At 47.0% G+C, this 12,914-nt stretch overlaps 1 long non-coding RNA gene across 1 annotated transcript; it reads right to left on the reverse strand.

Annotated features, from left to right (window-relative positions):
• Window positions 1–2,597: 2,597 nt before the first annotated feature.
• LOC114763674 (uncharacterized) lies at window positions 2,598–6,787 on the reverse strand. Its single transcript, XR_003742368.1, has 4 exons — window positions 6,732–6,787; window positions 3,024–3,187; window positions 2,867–2,927; window positions 2,598–2,786 (listed from the first exon to the last, which is right to left on the reverse strand). It is a non-coding gene; the product is annotated as an uncharacterized LOC114763674 (long non-coding RNA).
• Between the last annotated feature and the right edge of the window lie 6,127 nt (window positions 6,788–12,914).

Here is a 12,914-nt window from a genome sequence, read left to right on the forward strand (position 1 = left end):
TTGATATTGGTATAGTGAAATCAGAGGTCAATGTGTCTGTCAGTAACACTTTCACTGTGGAGAAGGGGAGCAGCAACACCAAGACGGAAAAGAAGGGTGTGAAGATCTCCATACCAGCCACCATTCATCCACACACCAAGCTCACTGTGAATGTAGTGAGAAAAGAGGTTGATGTGAAGGTTCCAGTCAAGATAACGATCCAGTCAGGCTATAGCTCTTCGACTGAATACGGGGAATACAGGTGCCAGGCTGGAAACTCGATCTTGGCTGAATACCAAGAAGAGGACATTTAAGGCTTAAGTAAAAAAAAAAAAAAAAAGAATTATAACCATATCATATAGACAGCAAACTAAATACTACTTACTAATAATAAACTTAATTTTTACTTTGTAATCTTATACGCCATAACCTATAGAGCATTTCTTGATTTCATTTTTTCATAACTAAAATGCTTAAAATGTAAGTCTGTCAGTCTTTATATATTGGTGTACCTCTTGTGATTTACATAAAGCTGGTGTGATTTTTCCTATATGTTAACCTAAATTTATTAGTACAAGTGAAGTGATTGTCATTGTGGCAATTATTATTAAATGATTAGCATTATTAAACTAAGCATTTTTTCTTTGATGCATCAAATGTTAATTTCTTGTAGTTATGCATTAACTAAGGTCCAGCAAAACAATTATTTTATCCACATGCAATCACATGCCACTGGGGATGCCTGTTACTGTGCATTTGTTCATGCTGGTCCGAGGCCACGGTAAACAGGGAGGGCTGCATCAGGAGAGGCATCCAGCATAAAAAAACTCTATTCATGCAGACAACCACACAAGTTGATCAGCAGTGATCTCCCATAACAGGAGATATCAAAGGGAGACTATGAACAGACAATACACAATAATTATGTATATTCTGGATAAGCAGATTTGCAATACCTATGAGAATCATGAGATCAGAGTGATATATTATGGAATAAAATAACACATATGTATATACAGATTAAAGAAATGAAAACAAACATCTAATTTCTGGAATGTGTTCTCTTTTTAGACATCAGAAGCATTATTGTCTTCACAAATTTCAGAAGAGTTCAGGTTTTTCTCAGAACTCAGTGACTAAAACAACTAAAAGAAAGAAAAGCCTCGTTTTCATTTAAAATGAGTCACCAGTGGTTTAACACACCAGGGGCCTGTTTCAGAAAGGAGGTTACAAGTGAAAAATGTTAAGCCTGAAATGAGAGAAACTCTGGTTTTTCCGTTTCAAAGTGGCAGGTTTGTCAAACTCGAGAAAGCAGGGTAAGTCAAGCCTGTTTCTGAAAGAGAGGTAACTTTTACCCAGAGTCAGTTACCGTGGTAACTTACTCTGTGAACCTAACCTGGTCAGGAACCTGTTTTATTCTCTAAACTAATGGAAGCTTACTGTAGAATATCGGGTATGCGGAGCATATTAGTAAGGCCACTGTATGCAGAGCTGTACAGAAAGTGTGCTTCGCTCTGAAACGCTGCACATTTGTGTAGTGTTTCCTGGCCACAAACCCCTGGGAGTCATCAAAGAGGAATTTTACAGAATTGCTGGTCTGTAGTGTTCAAATGTTTTTAATATGAAAAAATATATATGTTCAGTTAATGAAATTTTGCTGTGCCCTCTGAAAGTAACCTAATATTCAAAATTACCTTCAGGATTTCCCAATGTGGTTGGATGCATTGATGGCACGCATATCTTTCCTATCTTTGCACCAAGTGAAAATGAGGCATACTATGTTAACAGAAAGTCAATCCACAGTATTAATGTGGAGGTACACTGAGTTACATGCAGTTTAGAATGGTGAAATACCATATAGCAATACTATATCTCATATCTTATTCTTTCCACTGTGAAGATCATATGTGATGCTGCACATATTATCACCAATATTGAGGCCAAGTGGATCGGCTCTGTTAATGACTCACGAATATATATTGTGAGTCTACCCTAAGCAGTGGTAAGTAAATGTATGCATTACACACTTGGGCACTTCAATGCAGCACTAAACCAATGTAAACTTTTTTTACAGCTGCTTTTAAAGCAGTTGACTGCTTTCTACTGGGGGATAGGGGCAACCCATGCCAGCCTACACTGGTAACCCCTTACCCAGAGCCTGAACAAGCACCACAGCATTGATTCAGTGTGGCACATAGTAAAACTAGAGGCAGTGCCAGTGCCTACGTCACCTCAGGGTCACCCCTGAGAGGGCCTGCGGCATCAATGTGGCATGTGTAGTTCTCCATAATATTGCCATTTTTAAAGGGGAACAACAGCCTGCCCTACACATACATGACCCAGGGGAAGACCCCATCCACACTGCAGATTTCCAGGATAGAAGCGTGGTCCAAGACCGTATAAGCAACTATTCATTCTCTGATTAATTCAGCCACCACCACAAAAAAGAAAATTAAAGAAAAAATAGGTCACAACAATTTATTTGGTCTTTATTCCCTACAAATTAAAAAGCAACTGTTAAAATTCTATATTCTTTCCAAACTTTTATATAATCCACTAATCACAATACACACCTTAACTGTAGCTTGTGTTTCAGAATCTCGATTTTAGGACCTGTCGATTGTTTTTTTCTATTTGTTTAAGCAGATGCATTCTATATAACTTCTTTACTGGTAACTGAAAATACAGTAGATTAGGGTTACATTATGTTGTACATGACTTCCATTTAATTAAACTCTGGCGTTTACGGTACATCACTGAACTGTGCTCTCTGGATCAGCAGAAATGGTGTCCTCATCCCCTACATCCTGAGAAGATGAGCATTTGGTTTAGCACACTTTATAATATTACGTACCCAACTCAATACACCAGAAATTAGGACACTTACAACTGCCTGGGTTTCTGTTAAGACAGGAGGATCCGCAAAAGGCAGACATTGCCATCAGAATCTTTTGAGACCAATCCAAAAATGAAAGAAAATAAGTACATTTTATATATGTGTGTGTGTGTGTGTGTATGGGTGTGGGTGTGTGCAGCCCTCTTACATTTGTGTCCTGGGGAGTGACTGGCTCTGATGAACACCCTACAGGAATTCCCTCAGCCACTGGCCTTCCAGAGTTCAGACTCAGGGCCATCTCCTCAGCATTTGTGAGTGGTGGTGGCGCAGGGCCTCCCCCAGTCTGGCGAGCGTCTGCCTTCTTTCTGTTGGCTGAAGAGACATCAAATGAAAAAGAGCACTGTATGAAAACGGCATTAGACATTTATTGCCATTTACATAAGTGTCATTTGTAAAATAAAAAAATACCTACATCCATGACATGCTCAAACCTTACCTGATTGAATTATGTTACAATTAGATTCAATACCATAGTTTTTCACTACTGGCTCTCAACCCCCCTCCTGCAGGAGGCTTCCCCTCCTGCTTCCCCACCTGCGGCCCCACCAGCACAAAGAAATGTCACCACAAATGTGAGTGTCGCATGTTATTGTTTTAGGGGGCCAGGACACATAGCCAGAGTCTATCATGCAGAGCTATGTGGTACAGCCAGAGGATGGCAGAAACGGACAATATATACTGTGTATATTGTGTTATTGATAAACCTCTCTTGACCAAATGAGGCGAAATATTTTGAGAAAAAATATTAATTCATAAATTACACTTCTCTGACGTGTCAATGATTTATTAATGAATTTCATGTCATAATATTGCAGATACTTCTTGTATGTTTTCTGTCTATATTATGAGCCATTGCTTCAAGTTGTGGGAATAGGCATAGAGACAACTTCTGGCCCACAAGGTGGCATCATAGTCTCATTTTTGTGATTAACTTCCCCACCTATTTCTTCTGTGTCCTGATCGACCTGCTTCACCTGCTTGCATTTAATTGAATTCAGCAGACACAATACAGCAAATTACGGCAAACTGCTTCTCTTTCTCTTGTCTTGCAATTTTTGAATTTTCTATGATGTTTCACATCATAAAGGTTTATGAAAAAGCGAGAGCAATTACACATTTTCTGTATTAATTGTGGAATTGACATTTACAGCTGCTAAAACTGAAATCACAACCTGTCAGAATGTATTAAAAAATAAAACATTGAATGTATGCTTACATTTAACGTTTTTGCATTTTATATTAGCCAAATGGTTATTATTATCTCTCAGTACTTGCACTATCTTTTGTGCACTGTGTGCTGTGTATCACAATGACAATCACTTCACTTTCACTTCACTTAAAATCAGCCTCTGCAGTGCCCTGCACCTTCACACAGCCTATTAAGAACTTGCTGGGGCTCACATCCTGGTCAATTCTTCAGGTAAACTGCGATTGTCAGCCTGTTAGCCCATGTGTTTCATCAAATCTCTTTTGAGATTTGGGGTCCTCAGTCCTTCTCTCATGATAGCGAAATATAGCAGAATACTAGAAGACCTAGTTGACATCAACAGTGATTTTGCAATGATTTAGAAATCGCACAAAAATCTCTTATTCAGCAAGTACAGCCTGATTATTCCATGTTAAAAAACGTCAAACAGGAACCAGAAGATGGCAGTAAAAGGCAGTGCTTGAAGTGGGAAAGCAGTATGACCATTCTTCATTTTTAAGGATTTTAAATTTTAAATGGAAAATTGTATCTTCACCACAATGAAGTTATGCACTTTTAAAATATGGGGGAAAAGCCTCAAGTCAGAGACCTCAGAGTTCTCTCCTGGCCTTCTGTCTGTACATGACAATTTAGTTTTCTATGTATTTAAAGCTTGCTAAGGATGCGCCAGAAGATGTTTGTAATTTTTTCACATTTATTACATGCAGAGTGCAAACATGACACCAGGCAGGAGCCTGGACCTCAAAAATGAATGGGGCCACCAAGCACAATTTATAACGCCCCATTCTTATTTGTGTTTCTCTGCGGCTGCTGCAGCAGCACGCAGTCTGCGGGGACCCTGCATGCCACCTGTTGACGTGGCAGAACCATGATACTAAAATTGGGATATGCATAAATGATTTCCAGACTTGTTAGTTTTCCAAATCTATATGCTTGCCGAACATGAATGCCATGTTTTACAATTACAAAAAACTCCCTATGTTCTGTCTTTGGTGCTTTTGGTATATTTAATCTTTTGTCTAATAACTATGCCATGGCGTGTGAAGGAGGTGCAAATGCCTGACAAAGAAAATTGTGATTTAAGTGCGAATAAACTGAAAACAAAGAAAGCAAACGAACACTGAAACAGAAAAGCATCATGGACAGTGAGACATCAAAAATGCAGGACAAAAGTGTGAAGGAGAAAACCAACATATAAAGAGTTCCATCGAGCAGCAAGTTGGGGTGATTAAAACCTGGCGAGTCCAAGGCTGCTGTAGCAACCCTTGGATCCCAAAAGTGATCCCTTAAAGTTTTCTTTGCTTTATTCAAAATTCATGAAAAAAGCAGGAATTCTTCACACACATACTTTTGCTCTCATCTCTTGCACAACCTTCAGGAGTACAGGAATGGCTTCAAATCCTGTAAACAAGATCTTTGTGTACGAGAATCTTAACTTTACAGGCCTAAGCCGGTCTATCGGGGTGAATACATCTTCTATGAGGAGGGTGAATATCCAACAGTGGAGTGGCATGATGCCATTTCTTCAATGGAAAAAGTGAAAGAGAATCTGACAAATCCTCAGATAATGTTGTATGAACATCCACACTATGGGGGTAAGAGTATTACCCTCAACTGCGAGACCAACATATGTTTTGGCAGTTTCAATGATATGATTTCTTCCTGCCGAGTGGACAGAGGAGCATGTGTCCTCTATGAGCATTTAAACAGAGGTGGAGGTTCAATTGTGGCCAGAGTTGGACAACTACGTCCCAAGTGTCTTGGGTTCGTCCCATTAAACCTGGGAGACCAAAGATAAGAGCAGAGCTCCTCTGGGACAAAAAGGAGGAAAACACCAAATCAGTCGTCATTGACTCCATCTGTTGTTTGAATTGTGGAAAACGTGAGCAGACCTTCTCCTCTAAGCTCAGTTGGGAGTATGAAGGTTCTGTTACTGAGAGCTTCAACTTCAGCAATGCTACACAGATAAGTGTGGGAATGTCATTTGGGTTTGATATTGGTTTAGTGAAGTAAGAAGTCAATGTGTCTGTGAGTAACACTTTCACTGTGGAGAAGGGGAGCAGCAACACCAAGACGGAAAAGAAGGGTGTGAAGATTTCCCTACCAGCCACCATTCATCCACACACTAAGCTCACTGTGAATGTTGTGAGAAAAGAGGTGGATGTGAAGCTTCCAGTCAAGATAACGATCCAGTCAGGCTACAGCTCTTCGACTGAATACGGGGAATACAGGTGCCAGGCTGGTAACTCGATCTTGGCTGAATACCAAGAAGAGGACATTTAAGATGGCAGGAGGAGTCAAGAAAATAAAGCATTATAACTATATCATATACACTGCAAACTTAATACTGTCACATGATTTCGTCATGTGACCGGGAGTAACACGGAAACGAGGTAACGTGACTCCTATATATTAGGCTGGAGAGCAGCTGCAAATTGCTCAGTCATTGAATGACGCACGCCATTCGACTCGGCTCCGAAAACCCGCTCCCAGTAAGACCGTACCTGTCCTCTCTGTTCTCCTGACCCTCGAACTCCTTCCTGTCGCCCTGTCCTGCCCTGTATCGTGTCTTAATACGCGAACGACAACATCAGTGTGGTGTTGTGGCTTGCGCCGTCCCCGTTCGCAGATTAACGTGGAGGAACTTACCTGCCTCCCTGCGTCCCACCGCACTGAGGTCTCTCGTTTCCTCCTACACGTCTCTCTCGTTCTGGTCCCGGTTCGCGTTACAGAATGACAGAGCCCCAACTACGCGCTTCACAACTCGCTGCTTTATGCGATCGAATAGCGCGGCAGGAGAATCTTTTTGGAAGTCTGTCGCAGGAGGTTCGCTTCCTGCGGTAGCGCGTTCATGAGATGACTGCCGCGCACCGAGACCATGAAGCGGCGAGTGCGGCGCAGAGCCCTCGCCCCCCCGCGGTTCCCGAACCCAGTTTGCCGCTCCCGGAGCGCTGGAACGGGACCGAGGGGAGCGGCGAGGTGCTCCTCACCGCTCTCTCGTTGATTTTCGAGCTGCAGCCTAGCCGCTACCCCAGTGCCCGGTCCCGAATCGCCTTACTCCTAACCCGGCTCGGTGGTTCCGCAGCAGAGTGGGCGGCTGCGCGAATTAGTTCCCCCAGTTCTGCGTCTCTCTCATATGCCGAATTCGTGGAGGAATTAAAAATCACCTTCTGTCATCCGGACGGTGTGGAAGACGTCGCGTCACAGCTGTACCATCTGCGCCAGGGTTCCTCATCAGTCAGCCAGTTTACCGCCAGATTCCGGACCCTGGCTGCAAAGACTCCGCTGGGCGACCACGCCCTCCGGATGATGTACTATGAGGGACTGGCCCCACGAATTCGTGGTGAGATGGTCAGCCGGGAGATGCCAGCAACGTATGAGGCCCTCATACAACTCGCGATGCGGATTGATCGCCACCTGCTGGCACTCCCGAAAACTGCGGCCCCCACTCCGACCCTGCATCAGACCCCTCGACCGCCTCTATCACCACTTCCGCCCACCGTCACTCCTCCAGACCATAGGGGGGAACCCATGCAGCTGGGACGGACAACCCTCACGCCTGAAGAGAAGCAACGGCGTTTTCGGGAGGGTTTGTGTGCATACTGCGCTTCCCCCTCACACATCCGCCTGACCTGCCCTATTCGTCCGGGGAAACAGGACGCCCAGCAGATCAGCACGGCGCGGCCAGCTAGGCCCCTTCCTCCACATCTGATGCCACCGACCTCCCGACTCACTCTCCCGGCCGTCCTGGAATGTAATCAGCGAGTCATCTCCACCACAGCCTTTGTGGATTCCGGGGCGGCTGGAAATTTCATAGACCACTCCTTCATCCGACAACATCACATTCCCCTGGAACTCCTCCCAAGTCCTCTCACAATCACCTCCGTGGATGGTCATCCTATCTCCGCAGGACCCATCATTCACCGCACGGTCCCTCTTCATCTCCGGCTCGACTCGCATGTGGAGAAGATCCAGTTTTTTATGACCAATATTATCACCTCACCACTCCTCCTCGGGTTCCCCTGGCTGTCCCTCCATGAACCCCACCTTTCCTGGTCATCGGGCGTGGTGTTGGAGTGGGGAGCGCACTGCCATCGCCATTACCTTCTGCCACAGCCCTCCCCGTCTGCCTCCTCGAACTCAGAACCGACCCGTCTTGTCCTAGACCATGTCCCCTCCTGCTATCACGATCTAGTCGCCGTCTTCAGTCCAGCCAAAGCTGCCCAGCTGCCTCCCCACCGACCAGGCGACATGGCCATTGACCTGCTGCCAGGAACCACTCCCCCGAAAGGACATCTCTACTCCCTCTCGAAGGCAGAGCAATTGGCCATGGAGCGGTTTGTGGCAGAGGCGCTTCAAAAGGGCACCATCCGCCCATCGACTTCCCCGGCCGCGGCAGGGTTCTTCTTTGTGACCAAGAAGGATGGTGGCCTGCGAACGTGTGTGGACTATCGTGGACTCAATAAAATCACAGTCAAAAATCGAACACCTTTACCTTTAACCAACACCGCCCTTGACGCCCTCTCGGGAGCGAAATACTTCACGAAGTTGGATCTCAGGTCGGCCTACAATCTGATTCGTATCCGAGAGGGCGACGAGTGGAAAACCGCCTTCATCACCCCCACTGGTCATTTTGAATCCCTTGTCATTCCATTCTGTAAAAAACCACACACATGAAGACCATGTGGCGAGGAGAAGAGAATAGAGCGTGTAGAAAAAACTCTTTCTCCCTCCACACAAAGCACTGTATTCAACCACTCCAATTTGATGTTACCTGGCAGAAAGAGGCATGGCACAACAGAGGTTAAAAATGAACAGTTTCTAATTTATTAACATCGGTAAATAATTATTGTAGTTACATGTGAATATTGAATGTAAAAAGGTACCAAGGTTACAGAGAAAGTAAACATGAGAAGAAAGGGTAAAGAGGGAGAAGAGAAAGAGAAGGGAAGATAAAAGCCCCAGAAGCCTTCCGGCTTCTGAGGGAAAAACCCCCCTGAGCAAGATAGCTCAGAGGCCTCCTTTTCCACATGTGCGCAGACCTTTATACCCCTGGCCTACAGGAAGTTGTCACTGTCCTACAGGAAGTTGTCACTGGCCTACAGGAAGTTGTCACTGACCAATCAGAACCTGTTGTTTCTGATGTCACGCCCCCGGTGCCTCCCATTTGGTGAAGACAAAGAGGGTGGGCGGTCCTGACGGCTGATACTTCGCACGTTGATGTCGGACAAAAGGCATGTAAAAACCGGGGTGTCGAATCTTCACCCTCAACCATCGACACAGGAATGTCACACTTCCCCCTGCAGACATCTGTTATGCAAGACAAATCAGGCTCCCGCGATGAGGCCATTCAAGCGTTTCAATCTTTGTGTCGTCATTTCACCACCGCTCCCATTCTTCAACACCCAGATCCTACCCTTCCGTTTGTTGTAGAAGTGGACGCGTCAGAGGTGGGTGCTGGCGCCGTCCTCTCTCAACGCGGTCCGGACCGGAAATTGCACCCGTGTTGCTTCTTCTCGCGGAAGTTCACCCCTGCACAGCGGCGATACGGGGTGGGGGACCGTGAGCTGCTGGCAGTCAGGTGGGCCCTCGAGGAGTGGCGGCACTGGCTGCAAGGCAGTGACACCCCCTTTCTGGTCTGGACCGATCACCAAAACCTCATATCAATCAAAGCTACCAAACAACTGAATCCCCGCCAGGCGAGGTGGGCATTATTTTTCGAGCAATTCAACTTTCAACTCTCCTACCGTCCCGGATCCAAAAATCAAAAGGCCGATGCTCTTTCCCGTCAACACGCCCCAGACTCACCATCCTCTGACCCCGAACCCGTCCTTCCTCCTCATCGCATCCTAGGCCCTCTCCGGTGGTCCCTCGAGACGAAGGTCCGGGCGGCCCAGGCATCCGACCCTGGCCCAGACAACACCCCACCCGGGTGCCTGTACGTCCCAAATACCTGCCGGCCTGATGTACTGCATTGGGGCCATTCCTCCGTCCTCTCAGGCCATCCAGGACGCCAACGGACCCTCTCCTTCATTCGCCGAGCATTCTGGTGGCCTTCAGTACGGCGGGACGTACAGGCCTACGTGGATGCCTGTGACGTCTGCGCCCGGGCTAAGACTCCCAACACTCCGGCTGCTGGGCCCCTGCGTCCCCTTCCCATTCCTCATCGCCCCTGGACCCACCTCGCCTTGGACTTCATCACCGGCCTCCCTGAAGCTAGTGGTATGACCACCATCCTGACCATAGTGGATCGTTTCTCCAAAGCGGTCCACTTGGTCGCCCTGCCCGGCCTACCGTCCTCTGCCACAACCGCTGACCTCGTGCTTCAACACGTGGTCTGCCTCCATGGGTTCCCCCAAGACATCGTCTCTGATCGGGGACCCCAATTCGTCTCAGCTGTGTGGAAGGCGTTCTGTCGCCTTATTGGATTGACCTGCAGCCTCTCCTCTGGCTACCATCCCCAGACCAACGGTCAGGTGGAGAGGGCCAACCAACAGCTGGGACGATACCTGCGGTGCTTTGCGTCAGAACGCACCTGGCCCGGGTTTCTCCTGTGGGCGGAGCTGGCCCACAACCTGCAAGTCTCCTCCGCCACCGGCCATAGTCCCTTTGAGATCTGCCATGGATATCAGCCCCCCATCTTCACGCACCAGGTGCCTGCAGGCGGGGTCCCCTCGGCCCGTCAGATGATCCGCGGTTGCCAAAAGGCCTGGAAATCTGCGAGGTCGGCCCTCCTCATCGCCTCCCGAAGGATGTCCACCCAGCACGATCGCCGGCACCCTCGTCGACTGCACTTCCGAGTGGGACAAAGGGTGTGGCTGTCCACCAAAGACCTACTTCTCAGGACTGAGTCACACAAACTGTCCCCTCGATACATCGGACCATTCCAGATCCTCAGTCGGATCAACCCCCTCACATACCGTCTCCAACTCCCTCCTGCCATCCGCGTCCATCCTGTCTTCCATGTCAGTAAACTCAAACCCTTTGTCCGATCCTCGCTTCATCCTCCGGCTCCGGATCCGCCACGCATCGTCGACGGGGGACCCGCCTACACTGTGGAGCGCATTATTGCCTCTCGCCGCAGAGGTCGGGGGGTCCAGTACCTGGTGCATTGGACCGGCTATGGACCAGAAGAACGGTCGTGGATCCCGAGTCGTTTCATCCTGGACCCTTCTCTGGTGACTGAGTACCGGCAGCGTACCGCCGCCGCTCCGGGGCCGTCGGGGGTCGGCCCTGGAGGGGGGGGTACTGTCACATGATTTCGTCATGTGACCGGGAGTAACACGGAAACGAGGTAACGTGACTCCTATATATTAGGCTGGAGAGCAGCTGCAAATTGCTCAGTCATTGAATGACGCACGCCATTCGACTCGGCCCCGAAAACCTGCAACCCAGTAAGACCGTACCTGTCCTCTCTGTTCTCCTGACCCTCGAACTCCTTCCTGTCGCCCTGTCCTGCCCTGTATCATGTCTTAATACGCGAACGACAACATCAGTGTGGTGTTGCGGCTCGTGCCGTCCCCGTTCGCAGATTAACGTGGAGGAACTTACCTGCCTCCCTGCGTCCCACCGCACTGAGGTCTCTCGTTTCCTCCTACACGTCTCTCTCGTTCTGGTCCCGGTTCGCGTTACAAATACTAGTTAAACATAAAATACTTCTTAATTTTTTACTTTGTAATCTTATAATGTCATAACCTATGAATCATTTATTGATTTTATTTATTTATTTTTTGTGTTCAATTTCAATGTATTTACTGTCTTATTATTTTTTCCCAATGAAAATGATATAACCCTGTTTTGTAACCCTCGGTGCAACTTCTCAAAAATATTCATACACTCAACATTGGCTCATTTTGAAAGTATTCTGCTTCAAGGGCCACAGCAAAAATGGGTATGGCAAGTCAGGATACAACATGCAGATTTTTTTTTTTATATTTGCTTGTAAAAAGATGACCCAACTTACAGTGAGGGGTTTTACCATTATGAAGCCACAGAGAATAAGCACAGCATATTTATTCAATGTCTGTGTCAAAAACCTGCAAACACAGCACATGGGGCACACAACTAAATGAGCCCTCTGCATTTAACCATCACCCTTTGTGAGCAGTGGGCAGGCATGAAAGGCGCCCGGGAAAAAGTGTGTCATTAGACATTCTAAAGAAAAACTGCATGTACCAAGAAACTGATCAAACTGAGCAGAGATCCAACACCCGAGAGTGCGTTGAGGGTGGTGTGAGTGTTAGGGGGGTCTGTTTCTTGATTGCTATCTTGTTGATGCTGTGGTAGTCAGTGCAGGGCCTTAACTCAACATCCTTCTTAAAACCAAAAAAAGAACCCTGCCGCGGCCGGTAAAGAGCCTCAGCCACAAATTGCTATATGGTCTTATTCTTGGATTTTAAGAGGGTGGAAGATGTGGTGGAAAGGGTGCTGCCTTAAATGGACAGAAGATGGCAGCCAGAACATGCGGAGTTACGGAGCAGTGCAAGGAGGCTGGTGAAATCACCATTGTTTTATTCTGAGACAGCGTTTCTTGTAACACCAACAGATTTTACTACTTGCGTGAAAAACACATAAGGAAAAGGCAAGACACAAACACAAGTAAGATGTCTGGACCAATCATCAAAACCTAATCACCATCAAAGCTTCCAAGCAACTCAATCCCTGTCAGGCGAGGTAGGCCATTTTCTTCGAACAATTCAACTTCCAACTATCTTACCGTCCCTCACTGTCCCGACAGCACGCTGCAGATTCCTTATCCTCTGACCCCGAACCCATTCTCCCACCTCATTGCATGTTAGGTCCTCTCCGGTGGTCCCTGGAGACTAAGGTCCG

The sequence above is a fragment of the Denticeps clupeoides genome, chromosome 14, assembly GCF_900700375.1.
Source record: "Denticeps clupeoides chromosome 14, fDenClu1.1, whole genome shotgun sequence".
Taxonomy (NCBI): Eukaryota; Metazoa; Chordata; class Actinopteri; order Clupeiformes; family Denticipitidae; genus Denticeps; species Denticeps clupeoides.